Genomic DNA, 6,000 nt, shown 5'->3' with positions numbered 1-6,000 from the left:
ATTAGTCCCAAGTTCATAAATCTATTAAGTGACTATAATGATGAGTACTTAATATGTGGTTGTTGAATTGACTGATGTAGTAATTCTCCTGAAAGATCTTTCCATCTGGCTGTAATGAAGTTAAAGAAGACATGGGTTTGTATCATTATGCTATAAATTATTAGCTTGTGATTATGGTCAAGCTACTCAACATCACTAAATCTGAGTTTCCTGATTTGTAAAATGCAAGAATAAAGCCCAATCTATGAGAGGAGTTATGAATATTAAATTAAATAATACAGATACAAAATAAGAAATGTTGATTTATTAATATGCTTGATTTTGTACCTTTTCTCTCTCCTTTTACTGAAACGTAAACTGAATTAGTAGATGTATAAATTAAGAAGTTCAAAAAAAGACATTTATTAAAGTATCCCCTATTTTCCTTATAAATGTATAATTCAATAGCTTACTAAATGATGACAAAATTCAATTCAACACTTTTTGTATGCTAACATATTCATAACTCCATTAAATATCTTCAGAGAACCATCGCACATGGATTATTATCACATGTGCTAAGCAAGGAGCCACTTGTTTTTTAGGGTGTTCATATCTCTTTTATAAATTTTTAGGATTTTATTCCCTACAATATTGGATAAGAAAGCAGCAATATTTTAATCTAATGAAGAGACTTAAATATTTTTTCATAAGTTCTTTTCCCCAAATAAGCAAGATTATGATGTGAGACAATTTTTTCTCTTGGTTGACTTAATACCACTGTTGTTCTATAATTTGAATTCTGTCTGAATTTTATGGTTTGATCTAATTTCTCTTCAGTCTACTCTGTTGCTAAATAAACAGAAATCTCACAAAGGCCATACAGAGTTCTTTCGTTTAAATTCTACATATTAAACTTAAAACAATGTTAAACAATGACATAAAATACTACTTTATTTTAGAAATGTCAAATTAATTTTACATTGATCCTAAATATAATCTGGGGTTTTTTTGTAGAAGACAAAATGTGCTACTAAAAAGTCTCATATCTTCATCCTAATTGCTCAAGAAGGACATCTTCTTTAGAAAGCACTAATCTTTAAAATTCTCTTGCGTTGATAAGCCACAGCATTTACTTGCTGATCTTAGGGTATGGTGCATGATATTTCAATAGGATCTGATGAACTAAAAGACGGCTGGGAGAACTTTTTTTGTGGATATTTAAAAAATTAGAAAATTAATAAGTTCGTGTTGTGTATTTTATAGACACAAGTCACATGTTTGAAGAACTGCGCATTTTAAATCTTCAAAACATAAGCCTTTCTTTAGAAATTGAAACCAGTTATCTTCAGCTGATGTTATTATGTGCAGTTCTCTTTTATGTTGCTACAGTAATGTTTTCTCTGTGACATCTGTGATGTTTTTGAGATGCAAAAAAATATATATCTCTTCTTTATGTGTCTTTTAATTTGCTTTCCCAGTAGGCACATTGTGTATTTAAACAACTATAAACAATGTATACCAGGCTCAGAGCCATTTTTATTACTCTCAAGCAAATTAGCCAGCATTCAGTGAATTCAGTGCTCTCTCCCATGTGGTCCTACTTGGGTTTCACATTAAACAGTCCTTCAGTCTGTCCGGATGTCCAACAGTATCACTCTCCCTTTCAGAATGGTGCTGAACTTGCTCTTTTGGGACAGAATATGTGTCTGTTGTATTTAAGTAAAACACAATATATATGTAATTTTAAAATATGACTAAATAATAAGTGGTTATATTCTAGGTATATGTTTTAAAAGCATTGAGCAAGTGAAGAGGTAGAAAACTTCACTGGAAACTGTAAAATTGTCCATACCAAGAAAATAACTTGTTTATATTTCCCATGGTGGTACAATGAAAAAAATTTTTTTGATCTTGTTTGCCCTGCTTTTGAATTATTGGAGAAGTACCTTTTTACTGGTCTTGTTTGGTCCTTGTTTTTGGATTAGTTAGCAAATTGCCTATCATGTAATTGAAATTAAATTAACTTACAGTCATGACTATCTAAAACATTTTGAGTATCCATTCTTCTTCTTGTCACTATCACAATTCTGTTTCTATTACTTCAAATTTGATTATATTAATTGTGGATGTTAAGTCACTTTCATAAACATTTGCCTCATGAAAAGAATTTGAAACAACAACATAGGTAGACCTAGGACCTGCATCAGTATTTTCCATTCTCAGATTTTAATTTATATCCTTCCCTGGATCATTAATGAAAATGATTTCACTTATATCTAAAGAATTATCAGCTAACACTTCTATGGCAGATCATGATTTTACAACTTAAAATAGTAATATGAAGTGAATTGAGAGTATTTGTTCAAAATATCTATTTGCTCAGTAGTGAACTTTAGTAAGAAATATCTAAATATGCACACATGTACATTAAAATGCTCATATAGAATAGGACCACAAAGGATTACTTTGAATACCTGCCTGATAACAACTATATTCTTTTAGATAAACAGAAAACTGGTCTCTTTGCCAAGGGCAAAATTTAACTGCAAAATAGTGACCATTATAATTAAAATACACAATTTACCAGTAAGAATAATTTATTTTAAAAAGCCATTGCATTAGATTTGATATCATAGTGGTGTAATGATATTTTGTACCTTCATACTTTTCTGTATCAACATTTTAACTTTTTAATAGTTAAAACAATTGATCTTATCTTAATATGGCAAATTAAAATATATTATTTTCTGAAGACCAGACATTTAAGATTTTTCCAGATCTTAATCCTGCACTAAGTCTTAGCATATGCCAAAGATCAAATAGGTTTTAAGATTCCAGCAAATTTATATTCAAAACATAAATATACACTTGCTACAACCTAACATCCACACTTTTTCCACTTAAATTTATTTTAAAGAAAATACAGATTGAGTGTTTTTTCACTTATAGGCCTATGATAAATTTAAATTAATGGGAACAACAATTTTTAGCATCACAATATATGATTTTTAAAGTTGAAGTAATGTTTGTGAATAGAGAAACAGATGGCTGAGGAAACAGGAATAATGGAGAATTGGAAACCTCTTTCTAGATACTATTTTTGTCCATCACCTAAAATATGGAGGGGAAAAAAGAAGAAGAAGAAGAAGAAGAGGGCGCAAGCCAAAAATATATGTGATTAAGTAGTGAAGTGTTTTTTAAAAAGAGCTACTGTGTTTTAATTATATTTTACTTAGCAATGGAAAAGAGACTCTGGAACAATCACTCCTATATCTAATGATGATTATTATATATTATTATCTTGACAGTTAAAAATCATACCAGAATACACACTGTTACTTATTTTTGAGTGTTGAGATAGGAAATACTATGCTATTCATTATCATCAAATGTTGCTTATTTTAATAATTTGATCCCACTTATTCTTCTAAAATATTAAGTTTTAAAATTTTCATCTTGAATCATCACTACAGTATAATAACTGATTTGCAAATTAGTTATTCTAGGACTTTCAAATGTTAACATTCAATCATATCTTTCCTAAGCTTTGCCATAAGAAGAAATGCATGTACCTTTTAAAATGGCCTATATAGGTTTGGTCTGAAGTTTTTTGGATTAGCAGAATGCTGTTACATCATTGACAGTCACTTTTTAGTAAAAATATCTGAAGGAGAAAACTATGGAACAAGAACTAATTGGGCCCAAATGCCTTTTACAATAGTTCCAAAATGTAAGACAAGGAGATACTGTTACATTAGCTGTACACAGAATAGCCAAATTATAGAAAAATTATTCTTAAGGACCAGTGAGTTATTTTTTACTTTAAGAAATCATGTCTCCAAGGTATAAATTTTAAACTCAGGGCAGACTTCTTTATCAGCAAGTTGTGTGCATTTTACATTAGGAAGAAACAGGGGAGTAGACTGTATTTTAATATGGTTGTGATAATTTGGTTGCATTTCTAAAGTAAAAATTTAACACTATAAGATGTCAGTTTTGCTCAATAGTGAACTATCACTATATATAATTAATCCCCAAAACTAAGGCATGTAACTAAAATAAAATTAGTCAGCATGATAATTGCTTTATATGGTCAAGGTAAGGACTTCTTTTTTTCCTAAGTAACCACTGTACTGATAAAATACAAAGAAGAGCAGAAGCTACACCTCCAAACATGTCGGTGATTTTTTTTTAGCTTTTCACCTATCAATTCCAGAAACTGCCCCATTATTTTCATGTTAAAAGATAATTAATATCACTTTAATTATACCAATTAAATGTGTTTGAGGTCCAGGTAAATCATTTCTTCTTTCATAGTATTGGTTATATGTAGGATTTCTTCTTAGTACACAAAAGAAGTGACGGGTAGTTTGGATAAGGATTGGTGGTGTTTTACTTCCTCCGCAAAAGAGCTGATATTTTTGGCCGACTGGTTTTTGGGAGAGGGGGGGAGGGAGTGAGAGAAGAGAAAAAGGCTGTACATAGAATCATGGAATAGGCCTACACTAAAATTCTTCCTTGACCAATGAGGATGGGGGCTGAGAGAAAGAGAGGTGAGGTGGATTAACTGAAGTGTAATAATGTCAGTGCATTTTTTTTTTTTAATGTACAAACTCTTTCCCCGTCTCCTTCCCCCTCCTTGTATGTGCTGGTACTTCTGGACCGTTCAGAAGCCATTTTAGAACTCAGGAAGCAAAATATGTGCTTTTGCAGGTGCTGTGGTGGCAAGGATAACCTTTGCTCACTTGCGGGGTATGTTACCATGCTCTTATTTAATGTCTTTGAGAATTAAAGATAGTACAGAAAATTCCAAACCCACATCCTAACACCTGAAACTTGTACAATGTTTCTGTAGCAGATGGCAAAACATTTCACTGGAACCTTAATTTACCGAGTCCATATCCAGATCTGAAGAGTTTTTATTCTTTGAGACACCGCTTGAAGATTCATACTCGATATTCGGATCTATTCCGGGTAAAAACAGAACAAGAAGACCCCTTCTAGGTGTTTTGCATGACCGGGTCCCACCCAAAGTGCCGGCGGGCCTGCAATCTCTGTATTTCGCGCCGAGGGTCTTTCCGAAAGAAAGTGCATTTTCTGTCCAGGACGACTAGCAGTTTGGGGGCGGGGGGAGGCAACATCACAGGGCAAATTCCCGAATAGTCTAAGGGGCTGTGAAGCCTGAGGTGCATTTGCCTCCTCGCAGCTGGACGCAAGGCTCGGAGCCCGGCTGTCCTCAGCTGTCACGGGGGGGAGGAGAAGTGAGCGCTGGCATTGGCTTTGGGCGTGGATTTGCTCCAGCCGCCGCGCCGCTTCCCGCAGCCAGCTCACCTCTGCGGGAGAGCTAGGCACTCACCGGCCGGCCTGCCCCTGCTCACAGGTCGCCCTCCGGCCCCAGTCCTCAAGCACAGATCGCCGGAGCCATCCAGTGGGATGGCCGCCGCCTCCTCAAGGACCGCTGCCTGAAGGCCAGGGCCCAGGGACCCTGGCCGCCTCGGTAGCCCGCAGCTCCCGGGGCGCTGTAGCAGCGGCCGGCAGGCGCCGGGGCCCGCTCCCCCTCCCCGCCCCCAGCTCCCGCCTCCAGCCCGCTGCGAGGTGCGCCCGCTCGCCCCAGCCGGCTGGCGCAGCAACGCACGCACTCACTCCGAGGGCGCCTCCAAGGTTACCCGCGGGGTGGGGGCTGGGGCAGGCTCCGGCCACTGGCCTTCTCCGTTGCTTTTCTATTGCCGCAGCCCTTCCGCCGCTCCTGGGCGACCGAGATCCAAACCCCGAAGCAGAAAAGGCTCCAAAGTCCGGGGAGGAAAGTCGAGCTGGGAGGCAGACAGACGTCCGGGCGGGGGGCGGCCTTGGTTGGCTCTGGGCGCCCGGAGAGCCGGGTCAGGCGAGGTCGCGGCAAGAGGGGGCTGTGGCTCCGGCTGGCGCGCTCTGGGCCACGCAGCCTGGGCCGGGGGCAGCGCGCAGGGGCTGCAGGCAGCACCAAGGCGCCCGAGACGCCCCGGGCCCGATGGGGGGTAGAGA

Source organism: Mustela lutreola, chromosome 10, assembly GCF_030435805.1.
Source record: "Mustela lutreola isolate mMusLut2 chromosome 10, mMusLut2.pri, whole genome shotgun sequence".
Classification (NCBI taxonomy): domain Eukaryota; kingdom Metazoa; phylum Chordata; class Mammalia; order Carnivora; family Mustelidae; genus Mustela; species Mustela lutreola.
The sequence above is the reverse complement of the archived record's forward strand: the minus strand, read 5'-3'. Positions refer to the sequence as shown.